The sequence below is a fragment of the Ursus arctos genome, unplaced genomic scaffold (genome assembly GCF_023065955.2).
Source record: "Ursus arctos isolate Adak ecotype North America unplaced genomic scaffold, UrsArc2.0 scaffold_27, whole genome shotgun sequence".
Taxonomy (NCBI): Eukaryota; Metazoa; Chordata; class Mammalia; order Carnivora; family Ursidae; genus Ursus; species Ursus arctos.
In genome coordinates this window covers 11,231,235-11,254,663 of record NW_026622952.1, presented here as the reverse complement: position 1 = coordinate 11,254,663, position 23,429 = coordinate 11,231,235, and the positions used below count along the sequence as shown (strand labels likewise).

Sequence of the window (23,429 nt, the reverse complement as noted above, 5' to 3'; positions counted from 1 at the left end):
TACAGGTTTTTTTTTCTCCTTAGAGCAATGCACTGCTTAGGAAAAATAAAAATAATTGATAGCCGAACTCACATTAGTGTTTCCAAAACAAAATTGTCACAGGAACTCAAACGTCCAAGTCCATTCTCCAGACTAAGGGGTTAACCTTGCCCTTCAATACCTCACTACCTCCTCTCGAAACTTGGTGATCCTCCTGGATTGTTCCACCCTCTTACCAAAAGTCAGTTGTCAGCAGGTTTTAAAAAGAATTTTTTTAATGTCATTTCCTTCCCAAATTAAAATTCCATAATAAATCTTATTTTCCTCTCCCTGTGAGTTTCTCTGATACTTACGAAGAACTTCCCTTTCAAAGTCCTGTCTTCTTACCTCCACTTAAAGCTCCCCTTGACACCTGCCTTCCAGGTAAGACAACACCCTTTAGAGCTCATAATCTTGCCAGTTTAGTCTTTAAATTTTTTTAGCCTCCATACAATTTTTGCTCACTCAGCACTGTAAGCCATCCTCTCCTCTGAGAATTGAGGTTTGTGTACTTGTTAATGATCCGAGAATGCGCCTGTAGCCTGTGGAGAACGAGGGCCCCACAAAAAAAAAAAAAAAAAAAAAAGAATGATCTCTTTACAGCCCTAGTTCTGAGACTTGAGTACACATCGGAGTATTTGGAGGGCTTGTCAGAACAGAGACTGTGGGAGTCAGATCCAGCAGGTCTGGGGTGAGCCTGAGAATGTGCGTTTTCATGCAAAGATGAAAATGACCTAGTCTCTGGCTTCTAGAATATTGCAATCTGATGGAAAAATCCCTTCTTTCCTGTGCGCAGCACTTGAGAATTTTAAAATTATTCTTGTATTTAATTTTTCTTTAACTAAACCTCACCACAATCCTAGGAGGGAAATAGCTCCTGGGTTTAGGGTCAGAAAACCTGCATTTGCATCCCAGCTTACCAAATATTAGCTCTGTGACTTTGGACAAGTTACAGTTCTCAAAGCCTGAGTTGTCTACAAAATAGGAATAAAAACCTCCCAGGTAGATAATAAATGTGTTTGTGAAAATACTTTGCAAGCTGCAAAATGCTATACAAATATAGAATGTTAGAAAACAAGACAGCCTGTGGTCAGAGTCAGAAAGGCTGCCAGAGTATTATAGGAACACAGAGGAAGAAGTGGAGCATTCAGTCGGCATGAGGACAGGTTGGATGGGGTAGGCTTCTCGAAAAAGGCCGAGTTTTCAACAGGCAGGGAATTGAGTGGGGAAGACATTCAGAGGTGAATGGCACATAGGCAAGAAAGATGATTAATGATACAGGTGGTAAAGGAGTTTAAAGCCACGTTACGGAAAGCTTTGACTAGCAGGAAAAGGAGTTTGAGCATGATTCGGTAGGTAATGGGTTAGCCAATTAAATATTGTGATCAACAGCTCAACATGCTTTAAGGATAATGGCCACTGGTCTGCTTACAGAAGGGATCGGGAGGGGGAGACAGGGGAGGTGGGGAGACCTGTTAAAGAGTACTTTCCTTAACAGCTTTCCCTACTCTTCCCGCTCTGGTTCCGTATGCATTTCCCCATATCCCACTGGTGTGGCCTTGTAATAAATTCCAATCTTCCCTACCATCATTATCCCCAGAGAGCCCCCTTCAAAATGCTGAGCAACTCTGCGTTGGTCTTAGCCCCGCCTTCTGGAGCATTAGAGAACACACTTTCTCTCTTCCTCCTCATGTTCCTGGCAGCCCTATGGTCCTCAGCCAGGTTTCTCTTCTGGTTGCAAAACATGTCTGGGTTTTTCAACCATTTCTCATTTAACAGGCTCTTCTGCCATTCTACCCTTCTCTGGATATAATTTTGCTTCTCCCATATTCAGAAAGAGAAGCACAAGGCCTTACCAGAGACACTGGGATAATTTAAACAAACAAACTCTTGGTCGATGGATAAGAATTCAATTCCCTGCCCCTGCCTCTTTTCCTTACTGGGTAAGGTCATAGGGGTGCTTAAGAAAAGGTCAAGTTCAAGGTCTGAATGGGTTCTCACTTGTCTGTGGTGTCACTTACACCTTGGAGCCTTGGCCATATTTAAATCCTTCATCTCATTCTGCATGGGTTTGCTCTGATTTGTAGCTGAAACTTACATGTTGTATATTTTCCCCTTTAGGGAATTTTATGGATGCCAGCCTTGAAATTTATACCCCTCTGCTGTACCCTGAAATGTGTGTCACAGGACTTGCTTGCACTACTTCCTTCAAATTTTCTCCTTTCCTTTTCATGTAATGATATTTAACCTTTGGGCGATCATTACATCGTTGTTTCCTCACTTCCATCTTCCAGAGCCCGAAGGGTTAACATATCCATGGCTGAGGTGTGCACACCTTGGAGATGATCTGTGGGTTCACTTAGCCCATTCTAAGCCTCTTTAGCAACAACACAACAGAAATGCACTACTAATAAATTCCCACTTCTCCTAATAATAGTGTCAATCCTATTCCAAGTTAAGACCGTGTTCAACTATGCTGTATAAACAAGTCCCATCACCTAATGTTTATATGAAAGCTCTCAGGAGTTCAAAATACCTTTAGACATTTCATTATGATCATCCACAAAACTCCTCAGTAGCTTCTCCTTGGTCCCCAAACCCTGAAAACATTTTCCAATATGTGTCTCCCTCTTTTCCTCATATGACATAACATGTGTATCTAAGGAAAAATAAGGACAGATTGGGTTTTCACTTTGTGTGGGAACACATTTCACTTTGCTTACCAAAGTGAAAGGTCTATCTGAGCTTAGCTGATGACACATGATGCTTTGATTTGATCACGATTTCTCTTTCACGTAGCTTGGTGTGGACGCCTACTCAGATTCATTTGGAAAACAATTTTTATTGACTGTGACTCATTAGAAAGAATGTCATGTGCTGGCATTTCATCACCGGGCAGGGAATCCTTCCCTTATAGGGCCTTTGGCTCTGATGTGACTCAGGAAAGGAAAAATGGACTTTCATGGGAAACCTACGCACTCAGCCAGGACCGCAGGAATGTAGGTAAATGTATGGCCCCCCGCCACTATTTTGTGTTATCGCCTGTAACACACGGAGGAGACAATTTTGCTCTTATGGCTCTGAAAATTCGGAACACAAGGAAATGCTGATTTTTCCCTTAGAAGGACTAAAACAAGCCAAGAGGACTACACCCTCGATTAATTAAAGCTGCAAGAATTAAAAAAAGGTGGTAGTGGGGGGGAATATTACAGGAAGTGTTCATGTCTATGAGGGCACTATAAAAATAAAGTACAGTGTTTGCTGAATCATGAAATTGTATCAGATCTTATAAGACTTGAATCTTTCATGAAGTGAATTATTAACAAGTGAAAGACCCTAAAACAAAAGTTTTGCTGCACTTGTTATGGTTTCGTTCCAGTCCGTCCAGTCCTGATTGCATCAGAGCGAAACAGCTGAAGTATTTTAAGCCTATTGAAGAAATGAGAGGCTTTCTAACACCACACATTTTCACACTAGAAGAATAGAATCATCCAGTGACATTGTTAAAAGCCTGATATCTGTGCTTTCAAAACAAAAATGGAATGTGGAATGATTAAAAGCTGGTAATTTTTAAAATGAAAGTTGAACTGGAAAGCCAAAAGAAAATTCTCAAAATTCTTCTACTTGTTATTTTAGAAATGGCTAGTCTGACTGATTTCTGCCATCCTCTGTTTTCTATCAAGAGGGGGCCCTCTTCCTCCTGCCTAAATATCCCCATGTACACCTTCTCTCATGCTTACCCTCCTTGGGGATATTCAGGACCATAAATGCAGATATTTCAATAAGAGCCTGGACAATGCCCTTCAATAGAAAAGAACTCTCAGTTTAGACAATATATAGTGCCTTGCATCTTTGGAATGATTTGACAGATCAATGCTACTTTAAGGTGGTTAAAATACAGCCTTCAGCAAAAATAAATAATGTCGATTCACTGTTCTTCCCAAACCAAGGACAAGGCTGAGATAAAGTTTATGGCTGAGAGGACAACCAATATCCCAAATGACTGACAGCAAAAGCCAGAATTATTCGTGTGTTCCCGGATGGAGGTGGTGGATACAGAAGAAAAATCCCGAAGGCGAGCAGAGTAGAAGGTGAAAGAAAATGAGAGGAACCCACAGAGTGAAGATAGAGTGAACAGCTAGACAACAGAACGGCTTTGTACTTCCGAAGAGGCAAAAAGATGAACCCGCTGAAGTCTGACCTCCACGAAAAGACTTAAGGCTGAAGAGGTTCTCCAAATTACTGGGTCAAGATTTTCCGTTCACCTGAGAACACTCTGTGCTAACCCCAACCCTCAGCTTGTCTCTGGGGTGCGTTTGCTGGCGGATCGTTCTGGTCCCTCAGTGCACTGGCTCCAGCTGAAGGCGAGAGCACGCACCGAGGTCTGGGGAAGAACGGATGGAAGAGAGTCAAGATTTCTATCAAGGGCTGATTCGTGAGGGCTTCAGAGATTAAACAGGAAGACGAACATCGATGAGTGGTTTAGGGCTGGAGGGGATCAGGGGACAGAGAGGTGGCAGCTAAAGGATACTGGGCTTCTTCTTGAGGTGAGGAAAGCGTTCTAAAACCAGCTGCACTGATGGCCGCACACATCGATGAACGCACACTGTAAACGAGTGAATGGCATGGTCTCTGAATCACATAGAGTACAGATGGGCGGTGTGTGTATGTGTGTTTTAAGCCCACAAGAGATCAGAGAGAAGGGTCAACGTGATGTGAAAATAAGCCTTAACACAGCAATCTCACAGGGCTAGGAGGTAAAGACTGGGTATCAATGACCCTGATAAGGAAAGGTATTGATCAAATGCCGAGGAAAGAACCACAGGGAGACTCAAAATCATTATATTCCATATTTCACGTCTCTTACGGGGAACTGTGTGGCTCTCTCATTCTCTAGATACCACCTTTTCCAAAGTTGAATTACCTTGCCCTGTTGGAGCTCACAACCTATGGGTGTGATAAATGTGTTATAGTCTGTACACCTGAAAGGAAGGTATTAACCACAGAATGAATCACATGGGAACATTTTCCATGTTTCCCTGCAGAATGGAGACCATTTAAGGAGCCAATTATCCTGTCCTACCTGGACAAAGCATTTCTCACGTGAATGAATTGGGAACTGAAAATTGGAAATGGGTTTTTATTCCTTTACATAATTAGGACACCATTTACAGGACTTGTACTCCTTGGGTGTCCCCCAAAACTCCCTCACATAGGGCCGGTATTATTAGAAACTTAACAAATGCTTTCTGCTTTTAATTATATTGAATTCCAAAGAGGAAGCTTAGGTATTTTATGATGAGTGTACATGCTACTTCCAAATGTAATAGCTAGAATGTAAACCCTGGAAAAAGAAAAGTATTTCTCAAACAACAAAGCTCCTTTGAGAAATGACTGTGTCAAGTTTACTGGTTCTCATTAGTTTTATTAAAATGATTAGGAAAAACTGACCTTGCAGATGTCCATAACCATGCGATCTTCAGCTTAGAATAATGCCCTGTATTATATTGTGTAAACACCGGAACTTTCCCTTGTGAGTCCAATAATCTTAGCAACAGCTCCCTTTCCAAACATGCCAAGAAAAGATATGTTGCTTTGGGTTACGGACACTGGAAAATCAACAGACCAAAACATGCAGAAGAACTGGGTAGAGAGAGAGGGTTGAGTGGGGTCAGCCTGCAGTCTCTGGAGAGTTGCAGAGTGCTGCCACCACAGCATCCCTGCGAGGCCCTTCATACGTGGTCTGCCATGATGGCAAGGAAGAGAGAGACTTAAAATGAAGTCAGCCTCCAGATGGAAACATAGCTCATGGAACCACAGTTTAAAAAGTTAACTTTGACCTACACCCATGAGGCTGGAGCCAGAGCCCTTCAGATGCCCAGGGTTCTCTTTCTGTATGCATCTGTAAAGACGAAATGCATTGGTTACGTGGGTTAATTGGTCCTTATGAGCAATGAGTTCTTGTGGGGATTCATCATGAATGCTCTTTGCGTGAATAAATGGTTGGGATAAGAACCAATCAAGTTCTTCATTTCTGTCCATATTGGGAGTTCTGGTAGTTCTGAACACTACCAATGTCCCACCAAATATAACAAAGTATCTTTACTGTGTTTTATTAAATGTGCTATTTGAGTAAAACCATATTGTTCTCTGCAGTCCCATCTTGGGTATAACAAATCATTATGATTGCATGACTTGCTTATTCTTCTTAAAGCGCTGTCATACGTGTTTGATCTTCGTAACCAAGAGAGGCTGGTACAGTAACCTTGATTTACCCAGCATTCTCTGCGAAGATTAACTGAATTTTTTGACCCCTAAAGTTTATCCCTTTATGTTATCACAATCAAAAGAAAAAAAATCTTATTTAGTCTGAATAAAATTTTTCAACAATGCACTTCAACAAAGAAACGTACATTAAAATAAGAATGATAGGAATTATTTTCAAAGTTTTTGCACTATATTAACAAGGACTTTTTATTAAGTTATAATACTAGGTTAATAGAGGATATTAGGGAAAGGATCCTCATAGGCATTGTTAATGAGACTATAAATTTTGACATTTCTGGGAGATGATTTGATAATATGCATCTAAAACCTTGTAAATGTTCAATTCACTGACCCCACAATTCTTTCATTCTTTTAACAATAGCTGAGTGCCTACCAAATGCTAAATACTCAAGGTACGTTGATGAACAACACAGACCAGCTCCCTGCTCTCAGGAAGCTTCTATTCTCGTGGCGAGAGAAACAATGAATAAGCACATAGGTGAATACAGAAGATAAACTCAGACGTGGTAAATTCTAAGAAAGGAATTACACCACAGATCGGACAGGGGAGGAAGAAGGTTGTTTCTGGTGTCAAGAAAGACCCCTGTGGCAGAGAGAATAATGCCCTTACAATATCCAGCCTCCCATTCACCCTTAATAAAAGAGCCCTATCTAAAAAATAAATAAATAAAGCACAAAACCAAACCCAGCTTTCCTGGCTTTCTGGAAGAGCAGGATAGCATGTGAGATGTAATGAAAGTTACTGAGGGCTTCAGAGGGGAGGGGGGTGGGGGAATGGGATAGGCTGGTGATGGGTAGTAGGGAGGGCATGTATTGCATGGTGCACTGGGTGTTATACGCAACTAATGAATCATCGAATTTTACATCAAAAAATAAATAAATAAAATTTAAAAATTAAAAAAAAATTTTTAAATGTTACACATTGAAAAAAAAAAAAGCAAGTTATTGGGTAGATTTCCAGAAATATTTCTTCAAAAGTGAGACAGTATCAGGTGAATCACTTATGATAAAATTTCAAAGATATCTGGGGAAAAATTGAATTTCAAAAGGGGTAAATTAATGGTAAGGAGAAAAGCAATTCTGGCTTAGCTTTGGCTCTGAAAACATATGTCCTCTGCTTCCTTGACTTTTAGCCATAAAGCTTTCAGTGAGATTGTGGACACTTTTTGCTTGGGGAAGGAGAGTGTTGGTGGAGGGATCTTATATAATATACAGGTGGTATAACACTCTGCGTTAAAATGTACAGGAAAATTGTATGATACTTGATAGAAGCAAAATGAGCTAAACCTGGTTTCCAGTCCTGATTCTGCTCTAACAACTCTGCATTCTTGGGTATCAGCCACTAACATCGTGGATTCTAGCGTCAATTTAAGATGAAGAAATTGGACTAGTCAACTGTAAGTCCTCATTAAACGTCTGTAAGGCCTTATCCATATTTCTCCCTTTTTCCCTCCTCCTACTATTAACATCAAACACACACGTGTACAGACACACACACACACACACACACACACACACAGAGGTTAAAGGCTAAATCCCATATGACATTTATAAAATGAGCAGGTCCATAGAAAGGAAAAATTATGATCATAAAATAGTGAACTATTTATATCCAGAAAACTTAATTCCACTTTTAGGATGATGAAACAATGTGTCCACGCTCTTTGGCTATAACATACACATTCTATATGTCCAGTAGTTCCCTTTATCTGTGGAGCGAGACATGCCAAGACACCCAGAGGATACTGAAACCGCAGATAGTATTGAACCCTATATATACTACGCTTTTCCCTTCATATGCATATGTACCTATGATCAAGTTTAATTTATAAATTACGAGACTTAACAACGGTAATGAATAATAAAATAGAACGATTATAACAATATATTATAATAAAAGTTATATGAATGTCTTTCTCAAAAGATCGTATTGTACTGTACTTGCTCTTTTTCTCTTTGCGTTGTAAGACGATAAAATGCCTACACGATGAGATGAAGTCAGGTGAATTACATGGGGCATGACACGGCATTAGGCTACTGTTGACCCTCTGATGATCCGACCTGTCGGAGGGGGATCATCTGCTTCGCACCTGCGGGTGACCGAAGGGAACTAAAATGGCAGAAAGCAAAAGCACAGATAAGGCGGGACCACTGAATGAACAAGGTACCTTGCAGCTAAATCAATAATAGAGACCTATATTTGCACAATGCGCTAGTGTTTACAAAGCAATTCTATGTCATATCACTTTCACTTTTTAAAAAAAGATTTTATTTATCTGAGAGAGAGAGAGCAAGTGTGTGTGTGCAAGCAGGGGGTTGGGGCAGAGGGAGAGGGCAAGAATCCCAAGCAGTCTCTGTGCTGCGTGTGGAGCCCAATGCAGGACTCTATCTCATGACCCTGAGATCATGACCTGGGCCAAGACCAAGAGTCCACACTTACCTGACTGAGTCACCCAGGGGCTTCATATCACTTTCACTTTTGAGCCTCACAGATACTTTAAGAAATAGCTATGGCAATATGAATTACATGAATTATTTCCTTGTTTTAAAGGAAGAGACAGCATGAGAGAGAGAGAAAGCATGAGCAGGGGGAGTGGCGGAGGGAGAGGGAGAAGCAGGCTCCCCTCTGAGCAAGGAGCCCGATGCGGGGTTTGATCCCAGGACCCCCTGGATCATGACCTGAGCTGAAGGCAGAGGCTTACCGACTGACACTTGAAAGTGTCAAATGAGTTGCCCTCGTCTAGGTAGCAATGGGCTGGCCTCGGACCTTCTCCCAGTACACCAGCACGCATTCCCACCGGGCACACTGGCGGATCACTGGAGTGACTGTAACCTGCAGGGCTTCCCTCACCCCTCACTTCACATTTCCGTTCTCATTCCGCAGCTCGGCTCAATCACTGAGAACACTGGCATGGGGAGGCAATGCGATTTCCAAACCTGCAGAAACTAAAAGTTCTCACAGGGATATTCAACCCCTGCTTCGCTGTCACCCTCAGAACCACCACCGTTTAGTCTCTGCAAGACCCCTTTTTTTTTCTTCTAAATTTTAAGGACATAAAATACACAATATATGTTAAACCCCTTCATTTAAAAATGATGACTCACATTCTATATCCCAAATTCTTAACTACTGTGTCACCCACTTTCAATCTGCCTCACGGTCCAAACACAACGTGAACACGAAATCGAATCATCGTAAGCGCTGGTGTGTTTACAACACATCAGGCACAAATCCTGTACGAGGACCACAGTTGGGGTGCCTGGGGCGCTCAGTTGGTTAAGTGTCTGTCTTCGACTCAGGTCATAATCCCAGGGTCCTGGGATCGAGCCCTGCATGGGGCTCCCTGCTCAGCGGGGAGTCTGCTTCTCCCTCTCCCTCTGCCTCTGCCCCTCCTCCTGCTTGTGCTCTCCCTCTCACTCTTTCTCTCTGCCAAATGAATAAATATTTTCACTAAATAAATAATAACAAATTTTTTAAAAAGAACCACAATTGGTTGCCAAGAGAGTAAATATTCATTTTAATCCAATTAACCAAAGTTAAGCAGGGATACGTGAAGACTGGAAATGATGGCCCGAATGCCACTACAGTGGCAGTAAGCTGCATGCCTCCCTCATCACGAGCACTGGCTATTGTATGGAAGTGTTGAATCACTATACCGTACCCCTGAAACTAATACTACACTGTATGGGAATTTAAATAAAAACTTCAAAAAAAAATTGCTGCCTATATCCCCACTCACCCCAGTGCTCTCAACGCCCCTTACTCAGCTCTTCTTTCCCCCTCGCACTTACAACTTCCCACATACAGAAGAACAGACTTCCTGTGTTTAAATAAGAATGTATATTCTGTAAAGACAGGGATTTTGTCTTATTTTTCACTGTGTCTAAAACAGTGTTCAGCACAGAGAAGTCCCGGAAGAATTATTTGGTGAATAAGTGAACGAATATAGATGACTAATCTTTGTTTTGTAAACCACAAACTAGTTGGCCAGTGAGATTTCTTTTTTTTTTAAGATTTATTTATTTATTTATTTATTTATTTATTTATTTATTTATTTTTAGAGAGAGAGACGGAGAGAGAACGAGAGCAGGGGGAAGGGCAGAGGGAGAAGGAGAGAATCCTCAAGAAGACTCTGTCCTGAGCCGGGAGCCCCATGTGGGGCTCGATCCCACAACCCTGAGATCATGACCTGAGCCAAAATCAGGAGTCAGTTGCTGGCTCTTTCTTGTGGCTGCTGAAGTGTCTGCCAATCCCAATGAATGCTGCATTCATTGACCTCATTCTGCGATTAGAAGTTCTGAGGAGAACAGTCCAGAGCTGAGAAAAGTATACGAAAAGAAGAAAGAAGTGGTTAACAAGCACATGAGGCAAGAGTGTTTAACTTCAAGAACAATCAAAGAAATGTATATGAAAGCAATAAGATCATTTTTCAACTATCATATTAGCAAAGGTTTTTAAAATTATAATACTCTATGCTGGCAAAGGAACAGAGAAAAATGTACTTTTAGATGCTGCCCTTTAGAAAATAGAGCCCTTCTGGAAAATTATTTAGTGAATGTGTCAAAAACCTTAAAATATTCAGGAATTAATTTGCATAATTTTACCCTAAATGTGGAAATAGCTTCATGAGCAAAGATTTTATTACAGTTGTATTTACAAAAGCAAATTTTGGAGGCAACGTAAATGACCCACAGTAAGAAAATGAATAAGTAAACTATATACGGCTCATCAACTCGGTTCCATCTGTAATGACTCATTAATACTTTAACAACGTGGAAGAGTCCTAGTGAGATGCTACATAACCCCCCCACCCCCAGCCAATTAGGGAAACAGATGGGAAGGAGGCAGGTGAGATATGGACAGAGCTGCGCTGGGTCCCAGGCGGTCTGACCCATCCATCGAATCCTACACCCTCAAAGACTGATGGGGTTTTCTGCTCTCCTGCATGTGAGAATTGTAGTTCCAATGTCTAGAAACCCTAGTGTTACCAAATTCTTATTCACAATCTTTCCTTGCAGCCCCAGGCACCCCAAGCACGTAGGCACCCAAAGCCCCAAGGCTTCATTGCTGCCAAGGGGCCTTATGAATTAGGCCCCAGAGTGACCTCACTCCAAATTACAAAAAAATTAAATACAAACAAAAATGTAAGACTAGAAGAGTCAAATAGACAACAGATGTATTTGTAGAAAAGGAAAGGGGAAGGGTATAAAAAAGTAAATCAGAATCAGGACTAATGGGGCAGATAATAATGGTCTATCTGGATGGGCATTCTTTGGCCCTCAGAACCGCTTTATAATGGAGTCGGCCATACAGATAGTTCAGTCACAGGCCGTTGTAAATACACTACAGCATGGCCTTACCACATCAATTTCTATTACCTCTGATACATCTAATCCCACGGCATTGTTTTTACACAGTAAGATGATTGGATCCACTCTGAAAAGTTTTGGCAGAATATATCACAGATTGGATCAACTTCGTTTGTGAACATGAAAATGGGGGCTCATTATTACACCAAGTAGCCTGCTGGGCCTTCGAACTTTGCATGTCATTTGATGTTTACTCATCGATCACGCATATATTTCAGAACAGAAGGTGGCTTTTCCCAAACTAGTGATTCCTTTGGTAGCAAGAGACAGAAACCTGACTCATATTTGCTTAGAGAAGATTTATTTTAAAAGGGGGGGAGGGGTAACTCACAGAATAAAAAGAACTCTTTGTTCAACCATGATCAGAAAAGACAAAAACCAAAAAACTTAGGAGATTCCAGGCGTGAGAACCATGACTCCAACACCATTAGGTCTCTGTCTCTTTGTCTCTTACTGTCTCTGTCTCCGTCTCTCTCTGCTCGCCTCCTCTCAAACATTGTTTACCCTTCTATGCAAGCTTTCTTCTCTCCTGTTGCTGATTTGCTTCTTCTCTGACACTAGCAACAGCTTTGCCACTGGAGGGGGAAAGGGTCTGCCCACCACCCCATCTTAAGACTTCAGTTAAAAATAGCCAAGGCTGGGGTGCCTGGGTGGCTCAGTTGGTTAAGCCTCTGACTCTTGGTTTTGGCTCAGGTCATGACCTCGGGGTCATGGAATTGAGTCTGGTGTGAGGCTCCAGGCTCTGAGCTCAGAGCAGAGTCTGCTTGAGATTCTCCCTCCCTCTCCCTCTGACCCTCCCCCCTGCTCACGTGCTCGCTCTCTCTAAAATAAATAAATCAATCTTAAAAAAAAAAAAGGAATGGAAGGAAAGAAGGAAGGAAGGAAGAAAAGAAGGAAGGAAGGAAGGAAGGAAGGAAGGAAGGAAGGAAGGAAGGAAGGGAGGGAGGGAGGGAGGGAGGGAGGAAGGAAGGAAGGAAGGAAGGAAGGAAGGAAGGAAGGAAGGAGGAAGGAAGGAAGACCCAAGGCTTGCCCTCAGGTTCTTACTCTGATCAATCATTATAGTCAGGGAGATGGAGGGAGAGGGCTCACACAAGCAGAAAGTAATTAAAATGTGTAACATTTATTGAAATTTACTATATGCCAGGCATCTAACCCTTTATTTAGCAAACATTTATAAAGCATTTGGTACGTGCCCTGTTTTGGGTACATTATAGATATTAACCACTTAATCCTCACAACAACCCTTAGGCAGATGCTATGTTATTCCCATTTTATAGGTGAGCCACCTGCCATATAAGAGATAAGAAACTTGTCCCAGACCACATGGCTAGTAAATGGTAGAGCTGGAATGTGAAGCCAAGCAGTCTGGTTCCCAAGTTTATGCTTCCAACCAGACCGAGATACAGTCTCCCCACTTCACGGGGTGTAACCTACATGTGAGGTAAATAGTATCGTTACCACCATTTTACAAAGGGAGAAATGAGACACTGGATATGTCCATTAAGTCATAGGGTCAGGATTCAAACCGGTACAGTCTGAGCAAAGCCCAGGCTTTGCAGCACTCTGCTGTGTTGCAGAGTTGGGGGATGAGGGGTGCGGTGCCGTGGAGAAGAGGGAGAGGCCTGAGAAGACATTGCATCCATTGCATTCAGTACCATGTGAAGAGCCAGTCCCACTTAGAAAGCCTTACCAGCCCCACTCTAACCTGGTGAGCCAGGCATGCTCAGCAGGAGAAAGCTGTGGGCAAGGCCAAGCAGAGGTCAAGGTCAAGGAAGAGAAAGCCAACAGAGCCATGGAAGAAAGCCAGGCCTAGAATAAGGGTCTTAGGAAAACGTGTACAAAGAGTGAGTCAGCCTGGGACACTGACCCTTCCCTGCGAGGGTATATACGAGAGAGTACAGAAGGTTGCTTTCAAGAAACCGCTGGAATTCTAGAGTTCCTACAGCACTGGTACGTCCTTGCCCTAGAAAGTCACAGGACTGTGTCAACTTAGATTCCCTCAAAAATGCCTTCACCGAGCTATGATTTAATGTCACGCTCTCAGCTTTTATCAAGAACTCAGTTAAGTAATGTCCTTCTAAGGGACATCTCGTGGTCTTCAGAAAACCTGCAACTGAATACGCTGTTCTTACCTTATGTAATGAGCATAACATTCTGCCCACAATTTAGATCAGAGAAGTATTTGTCTCTCCAGGCAAACATGTGCTCATTTTTATCACACAGTAGGAGCTACAGAGTACAACATGTTTCCCATTTTCCACGGGCCCCTGGGAACCTGAAGTTAAATTTTATGCTTCCTTGTTCCAATATCACCCCGGGTTCTTGTATGCCTCCTAATGAATTCTGCTTTCCCTTTTTGTCTTGAACCATCTCGGTGGTGGTGGGTTTTTTTTAACTTTTTTATTTTTATTTTTTTTAAGATTTTATTTATTTATTTGACAGAGAGAGAGAGAGGCAGCAAGAGAGGAACACAAGCAGGGACAGTAGGAGAGGGAGAAGCAGACTCCCCGCTGAGCAGGGAGCCCCATGCGGGGCTCGATCCCAGGACCCTGGGATCACGACCTGAGCCGAAGGCAGACACTTCACTGACTGAGCCACCCAGGCGCCCCCTTTTTAACTTTTTTACGGTGAGGTAGAGCATACATACAAAGTAGTGTACACAACGAAAACATACAGCATAACGATTATCTCAAGATAAATACCCATAGAGGCACCACCCAGGTCAAGAAACAGGAATTGCCAGCACCCCAAAAGCCCTTTCATCTTCCTCCCAAACACCACGCACCCCTCATTCTCCTTCTTCTTCCTCCTTGTTCTAACTGCTTCACTTCTCTTTATGTTCCTATTATCTAGCCACAGTAGATCCCTCAATACTATGGTTTAGGGGTGCACTTTTTATTTTAACCTTACCTGAATGAAATCATGCACTATGTGGTCTTCTGCAACTGGCTAATTTCATTCAATATTACATCTGAGTATATCTACAATCCGTGTCATCGTTTATATTTGTAGGTGACCCATTTTTAGATCTGTATAGACTGACTAGATCACAATTTATTTATCTATTTTCCTATTGATCAGCATTATGTTGTTGTTGTTTTTTTTAATTTCCCTTGATTGTTACTGTGGCTGAGCACCTTTTTTGTGTGTTTATGAGTCATTTGGAAATCTTTTTTTTTTTTTTGAGCCATCTTTTTGAACCAGGGAGATGGATTCTCATGTGGCACTTCCAGAAGGGACACAGCCTTGCCAACACCTTGAGTTTAGCCCGGCGAGACCCATTTTTGACTTCTGATTCTAGGACTGTGAGGTAATAAATTTAGGTTGTCTCAAGCCACTAAGTGTGTGGTGATTTGTTACAGTGGCCACAGGAGACAAATGCGCCAGGAAAGGGAAGATGACCACTTCGATAATTAAAATAGTTATATGAAAACAAATGAAATACTGCAATGATGTTTTTGCATTATGAAGGCATTACAGTATTGCCCACTTTCTGTATTTAATATCCTATCACTTAAAATAGAAAAATGATTTTTAAAATTGAAGTATATGGGGCGCCTGGGTGGCACAGCGGTTAAGCGTCTGCCTTCGGCCCAGGGCGTGATCCCAGCGTTCTGGGATCGAGCCCCACATCAGGTTCCTCCGCTGTGAGCCTGCTTCTTCCTCTCCCACTCCCCCTGCTTGTGTTCCCTCTCTCGCTGGCTGTCTCTATCTCTGTCAAATAAATAAAATCTTTAAAAAAAATAATAAAATAAAATAAAATTGAAGTATAATATGCATGCAGTGATAGGTACAGATCTTAAAAGTATAATTCAATGTGCTTTGACAAATGCATACATCTGTGGAACTGACACCCAAATCAAGTTACAGAACATTTCCACTCCTCCACAAATGCCCTGTGTCCCTCTCTCTTCATTCCCCAATGCCTCCCTGCCCCCACTTCAGAACTGCGGTCAAGATCACAGGAGATCATCTGATAAAAATGCTTTGTCATTTCTTAAATGGTGCACACTTGCAAACAATTATTTCCAACTCAGAACAGAAACTGGATGTTAACCATCTTTGGGCAATGGGGTAATAAGTGATTTTTTAAATTTTCTTAATATTTTTCTATATTTCTCAAGTTTGTACATTAACACACATTCCTCTTAAAATAAAAATGTCATTTTAAAATATTAGCACAGGAGTGTTTATCAACTCTGATTTTGTATCACATATTCTTTTTTTGTTAGATTTTTATTTTAAAATTCTGATTCAATTAATAATTCCAATCTTCAAATATGTATTGGCACAAATCATGGTAGAGTCTTCTTCACTCCTATACAAGAAACAGCAGAAAGTAAGATAATAAGGATCCTACACTCTATTTGCTCATTTTATAAACCTAAGGAAAGCCTGAGATAGCATGAAATACACTGCTGCAATACTGTACTTAAAAATCAGCCACATCAGGGGCGCCTGGGTGGTGCAGTCGTTAAGCATCTGCCTTCGGCTCAGGGCGTGATCCCACCGTTCTGGGATCGAGCCCTACATCAGGCTTCTCTGCTAGGAGCCTGCTTCTTCCTCTCCCACTCCCCCTGCTTCTGTTCCCTCTCTTGCTGGCTGTCTCTGTCTATGCCAAATAAATAAATAAAATCTTAAAAAAAAAAATCAGCCACATCATTCCGTACAACATGTCTGGCTGTTCAGATGTAAAATCCAGGGACAAGGTCTATGACCCATTCTTTTTTGCTTCTCCAAACAAGCCAGCACATAGCAGGTGCTCAATGAATACTTGTCGGAGACTTCTCTTTACCTCATCGATTATGTCATCCTTCTAACTTGATCATTCTGTTACCAGTTAGCCCAAAATGTCCACGTTCTGATTTACCAGAACTTTACAGCAACCTCTGTTTCTCTACTGCTCAAATATAGTGTAGAATTGTTTTTAGATAGGAGTACGAATCACTTAGCTTTTATAAAAGTGATTTAGCTTCAAAAATTGCATAAATACCTAAATAATAATGATACCAAAGATCAACTATTTTATTAGAACTTTATTCCTCATAATTTATTTAAATTCAATTAGCCAACATATAGTACATCGTTAGTCTTTGATGTAGTGTTCATTGATTCATTAGTTGTGTATAACACCCAGTGCTTATCACATCACGTGCCCTTCTTAAGGCCCATCACCCAGTTACCCCATCTTCCTACCCACCTCCCCTTCTGCAACCCTCAGTTTGCTTCCCAGAGTCAAGAGTCTCTCATGGTTTGTCTCCTTCTCTGATTTCTTCCCATTTGGTTTTCCCTCCCTTCTCTTATTATCCTCTATGCTTTTTCTTATATTCCACATATGAGTGAAACCATATGATAATTGTCTTTCTCTGATTGACTTGTTTCACTTAGCATAATCCCCTCCAGTTCCATCCATGTTGATGCAAATGGTGGGTATTTATCCTTTCTGATGGCTGAGTAATATTCCATTGTGTATATGAACCACATCTTCTTTATCCAGTCATCTGTTGAAGGGCATCTCGGCTCCTTCCACAGTTTGGCTATCATGGACATTGCTGCTATGAACATTGGGGTACATGTTCCCCTTCTTTTCACTACCTCTGTATCTTTGGGGTAAATACCCAGTAGTGCAATGGCTGAGTCACAGGGTAGCTCTATTTTTAACTTCTTCAGGAACCTCCATACTGTTTTCCAGAGTGGCTGCACCAGCTTGCATTCCCACCAACAGTGTAAGAGGGCTCCCCTTTCTCCACATCCTCGCTAACATTTGTTGTTTCCTCTCTCGTTCATTTTAGCCATTCAGACTGGTGGAAGGTGGTGTCTCATTGCGGTTTTGATTTGTATTTCCCTGTACTCTTCATGATTTGTTGAGCCCTGCTGCAGATGACTCACCATGGATGTAGGACCGCCAAATGATAGACTTGCCAGAGGCTGCAGCCAGTGGGTGGATTGGGAGGGAAGAGAAGAGATGTTGGATATTCAGCACCAAGAGGGAAAGACTTCCTGCAACAGCCTGTCCATATAATCCTTCCCATTGCCATTGTGAAGAGAGGAAGAAAGCAAAGAAATTGCTTTGAAGGAAACCTTGAAGGAAGTGTAATAGGGAACAGTATTTGGAATCACAGACATTACCCTATAGAAGAAGCTTTAAGTTTCAGAATGGCACAGATCAGTGTAACAGCTTACACAAATTGAGGTCAAGACAATAATGGCGAACATTTTTTAAGTGTTTACTACGCGCTAGGTACTATTTTAAACACTTCATAAACATTAATTCCTTTCTTTCTCACTACGATCCTAGGAGATGAGGGCCATGGTGCCCCCATTTAAGAGAGGAAGGCCACTTATCTAGCGGCATACATAGCGTGGTATCAGAGCCCAGGCTCTCAGTCAATACTCTACACACTCACTCTGTAACCAGGACTGGAAAATGACAGCATTTACAGTTTGAATTGTAAATAATTACAGTCAAAAAGACAAAAAATTCTCATGAATTAGTACAGGATCTTTGAGAAAAAGAAGTGATCATTCGAACATGTACCCATGGGGAATGTGTAAACACATGGGACATTTAAGAAGATCAAAATACACAAACCTGGGACAACAGGAGAAGAAGTTCTAGGCAGGATCAGGAGGGAGACATTTCCCCGAGTCGTACTTCTTAAATTACCCCCAGCTCCCCATTGGAAAGTAATAGAGTTAGTACCAGACCTAATGTCTCGTCTCTCTACTTGAAGTAAAAATTTAGCAGATAATATGTAGTTCACTCCACAGTCCGAATTGTGTTCCTCTCAATCCTTTCTGCTGTCATTTTAAAAGCCTGAATAAAGAACCGACCTCGGGGCTTACTGAGGTTCTATCAGAACCAGGTGAACCGGGCTAAAGAAACAAGCCCACTACGAGAATGACACCTCAAAGCTTATTTCCACAGAGTGTGCAACCGTGAGTCACTTTTGTACAGTTATTTCTTTGATCCCACAGGAGAACAATAAGAAAGATACTATCATAATCCTCATTTAGTAAAGAAGAAAGAAAGAGGCCCTGAGATGTGAAGGGACAGGCCTAAGCCCACACAGCTCACAAGTCCTACATGCGACACTAGAATCCAGGCCTCTTCAGGCCTTCTCTAATCCTGACCCATGTTAGTGACAACTGCCCAGATTGATAAACAAGCCACAAACCTGACTGATTGGCCTACCCTCTCGTGAGTTATCAGTGAGCACTGAAATGTTCCAAAAGTGGACTGAGATAAGAATTAGAGCTTCGAAAGTGAAATAAGTCAAGCAGAGAAAGACAACTATCATATGATTTCTCTCATCTAGGGAACATAAGAACTAGGATGATCGGTAAGGGAAGAAAGGGATAAAGAAAGGGGGGTAATCAGAAGGGGGAATGAAACATGAGAGACGATGGACTCTGGGAAACAAACTGAGGGCTACAGAGGGAGGGGGGTGGGGGAATGGGATAGACCGGTGATGGGTAGTAAGGAGGGCACGTATTGCGTGGTGCACTGGGTGTTATACGCAACTAATGAATCATCGAACTTTACATCGGAAACCGGGGATGTACTGTATGGTGACTAACATAATATAATAAAAAATCATTAAAAAAAAAGAATTAGAGCTTCGAGAACAGACTTAGAAAATGGAATCGTCATCTTATAACAAATGCCCTGTTTTAGCACTTAGAATGTACCAGGCAGTGTGCGAAGTGCTTTATAGATATTACCTCATCTATCCCAAAAATATCCCTGTGAGGGATATATTATTAGCTCTATTTTAAAGATAAGGGATCTGAAGGTTAAACAGGTCAACTGACCAAGGGAACGGGTAGAATCCTGTATGACGGGGCACTGTGTTCTCCCAGCCAAGTGAGTCAGCAGAGACAGGAACACCAGGCCTGCCCTCAGCACAGGGGCTGACCTGAGCGTCCAGGGCTCAGTTCTCCACTCTCCCTCCCTCCTTACCTGCTGGCTCTGAACAATGAGGCTCTTTCTCTTTTGAGGTCTTCCCGGTGCAGGAAATCCCATCAGGCCTCTGGGAGGCTAGTGTTCTTCTGATGCTTTTGTGACATTCCCCTCCCTCAATTCAGAAGGATCTGAATAAGCCAAAAAGAGGTTTACTCCCCTTGCAGGAATGTTTACTGGAACTCATGATGGGGCAAAAAATTTAAGAAAAATAATGCTTTCGTGCAAAAACTTTTAAAAACCAAGATCAAGGCCCCAAAAAATCCACTTTAAATAAAGATGGGAGACCCAACCCTACACTTACTGAACCACTCACTCCAACCCCCCTCCACCCCATCCGAGTCCTGTCTGTATTGAAATTCCTGACAGTTTGCTCGCCGAGGACATCTTTTTGCATTGATTTTCATTTTTTAAAACATGGCACTAAAACATTCCTTATCTTGATGGCAGATGAGTTTTTTGGTTTTGTTCTGAGTCCCCTTAAATTTTGTGCTCAAGGCCTCACCCACCTTAGCTTGTCCTGATCCTGGACTGAGGACAGAGAAGCCGGAATCACAGGCGGTGGGCCCTGATCTCCAGGTTACAGTTTTCCCCGCATGGTCGCTACCCTCCGTGTCAGCCCCACCAAGTGAGTGACCGCTGTGTGCACTCCAGTTCACAGCTGAGCCATGCAGAAGGAGGAAACAGTCTTCTCTGCATTGCTCCAGAGTTACTGTTTGGCTGTGTTTCTTTCTCCTCCTTAAAGGACACTTAAATCATCAGCTGAGTCATTTGCCATGAGGGAAATTCCTATCTTTGACACCCTCAAATCAGTGTTGACATGTAATTTTAATTATTGAATTCCTATCACTGTTTCTCTACAGCAGTGGCTCTCAGTCTTTAAAGACAAATCTCTATGTCCACGCTGCTCCCCAGATCCATTAAATCAGTATCTCCAGAGGCAAGAGCCTGGCATTCGCGATCTTTAAAGCTTCCTACGTGATTCCAATGTGCAGGCAAGGTTGAAAACGACGGCTCTAGCGAAAGGCTCACTTTTTATTTTCCTCCCTCGGATGGTTTTTCCTGAGGTCCATCCCAGGCACAGGCACAGTCAAGGCTCCAGGGTCTTGGAGCTGGATTCAATTCCTGGCTTTCCCACGAACTAGCTTTGTGACCTTGGACAAGAGACTTTTGTTTTCTCAACTATGCTATGGAGAGAATACCAGAATCTACCACTCGGACTTGTTGGAAGGCATCAGGCTGAGGCATCCGAAACACCCAGCACGGTGTCTGGTGTGCGTGTGCCTACATGCCCTCGTGCCCCACACGCTCTGTTGGGAACCAGGGCTGGGAGGAGACTCAGACCCACTCTCTTTTTCCAGTGTGTTGTGAACCCCCGGGAATTCTGGGAAATAATTTGAGGACCACCAGCATGGCATGTAACGACATTTGGAACCCAATTTTCCTGTTTGGGGTGTTTTTCTACCTCAGAACGGCTCTGGCCCATTTCTCATCTCATTTTCAGGGGCAGGCATCCGCTGGCTGGGTTCTGGGGCTGCTCTCTGGCCACAGGACCTCACAGAGCAGGGCTGCTGGGCCCAAGTGGCATCCGGGGCCCCAGGCGGACTCGTGGGGTAAGCAGCCACTAAGTGACCGCACTGACCCACCCAAAAGATGCTGCTTTAAATTCCCAGGCCCCCGGCTGGATGCACGTCTCGTTTGGTTTTCAGGTGTGTGGTGGTAGCCAGGAGGGTTGAACGTGTTTCCTGTTCAAGAGCAGAGGAGCATTTAAGCGCCCTGTGCAGGAAGGACCCCTAGGGCATCCTGGCTTGGCAAGGACGGCTCCCTCTGGGAAAGAGTAGCTTGCCTGTGTTCCCGTTTGAGAACAGCTGTGCTCTATTTGTCTCGTAGGCAGTGGTGAGTGTTTCTACCTAACCGATCAAAAATCCTGGCCCAGTTCAGAGACCTCTGCCCGCCTTGGGCTGATTCGGAGAGGGTGAGGCAGAAGGTAGAGACTGCGATCAGCGTGACTGTCGCTGGCTCTGCCTCAACAATCATCTCTGGCACAAAATTGGCCATATTTCCTCTTCCCTTCGGGAGGCCCATCGGGGCCCTGCTTGGTCGTGTGCCTTCCATCACTGCCTCTCATTTCTTCCAGTCAATATAGTGTCTTTTTCTTTTTTTCAGAAAGGAGTACTCCTTGTACCAAGGTAATCCCTGAATATACTCGATAGTAAGAGTGTTTTGTTTTTTCCTCCCCTGAGTGCATTTCCAGACTCGTTTGGGAAGAGAGTTGAGATTTCATGCCATGGTGTGTTTAAAGTGTATGCTTTGATTGTTCTAGAAGCTATTTTCATTAGACCGGTAGTAGTTGGGCTCTTCCATTGCAACAGAAACCAATTTGTGTTGGCATTAGCCAGAGAGGGGAATTTATTATAGCATAAAGGAATAGCTCACAGAAGCAAAGACAGGAGGGTGGCCAGGCCTCAGGAAGCAACGGGAAATAGAAAGCTGCCAGAACACTTCTGCCGTGTCTCATCTCTGAAACTCTGCACGTATGCGGCTTTTGTCTCTCTGCGGCCTGGTTTTTACCGCCTCTGTGTACAAGGAGGAAGGCTGCTGTCGTCCGAGCACGGCGCTCATCACTTCCATGCAAAATGTGCTCAAAGTGACTCCTGGCTTTCAGTATTGATTCTTAGGAAAGAGAACGTGATTGGTCAGATTCTATCAGCAATGGTCAGTGGACAGATAGCCCAGAGGCTGACTTCTCAACCAAGGTTCCCAGATCTGGCTGATGACTAGGGTCCCTTGTGGGAGATTTTTTATATTTTTTAATACGGACACAGGTTCCACTTTAGAATCTGTAGGAGTAGGGCCTGGGACTCTGCATTAAAAATCCCTCAAGCAATTCTGATGATAAATTAGATTGAGAGCCACTGAGACAAAACTCTCTGGTATCCATTAATCTTTCTACAAAGGTCTCACTAAAGACTGCCTGTTAAGCTCTCTGCTGTTTGTTGCAGGCTATTACTATCAGGCTAGAGTGAGCAATTCGTTTCAATGTGAATATACGTGAGGGGGATGGGGAACTCCCTACCGTACAGAGAATTGGCTGTAGAACCAGTCTAGTGGAAATCTGAGAAGACAGCTCAGAGTTGCATCTAGGATCACTGTTCTTAAAGGCTTCGTGGTCAGCACTTTTAGACAAAATTTGAAGAACAGTTCTTACCAGGTGTAATCTGGTTCAGCGTTAGCCAAGCAAATGATACAGCTACTGTGGTCAGTGTGAGAGTCCAGAACAGGTTAAAAATCTAGGGCGTCATGCCAAGGAAAAAATAGAGCTCCATCGGGAACAAAAACCATCTTAGAGACTCAAGCTAGTTTTTGGTTCCCATGTTTTTGTTTCTTACAACATGCTGTTTCTGCCACTTAATAAAGCTTCCGCACAGCCAAGGAAACAGTCAAAAAAACTAAGAGGCAGACCACGGAATGGGAGAAGATATTTGCAAATGACACTACAGATAAAAGACTGGTATCCAAGATCTACGAAGAACTTCTCAAACTCAATACACAAGAAACAAATAAACAAATCATAAAATGGGCAGAAGATATGAACAGACACTTTTCCAATGATGACATACAAATGGCTAACAGACACATGAAAAAATGTTCAAAATCATTAGCCATCAGGGAAATTCAAATCAAAACCACACTGAGATACCACCTTACACCAGTTAGAATGCCAAAAATGGACAAGGCAAGAAACAACAATTGTTGGAGAGGATGTGGAGAAAGGGGATCCCTCCTACAT

At 42.7% G+C, this 23,429-nt stretch overlaps 1 long non-coding RNA gene across 1 annotated transcript; it reads right to left on the bottom strand.

Moving 5' to 3' along the window:
• Positions 1-10,383: 10,383 nt before the first annotated feature.
• LOC130541904 (uncharacterized) lies at positions 10,384-20,290 on the bottom strand. The gene is made up of 3 exons (XR_008955996.1): positions 20,149-20,290; positions 19,640-19,770; positions 10,384-10,624 (listed from the first exon to the last, which is right to left on the bottom strand). It is a non-coding gene; the product is annotated as an uncharacterized LOC130541904 (long non-coding RNA).
• Between the last annotated feature and the right edge of the window lie 3,139 nt (positions 20,291-23,429).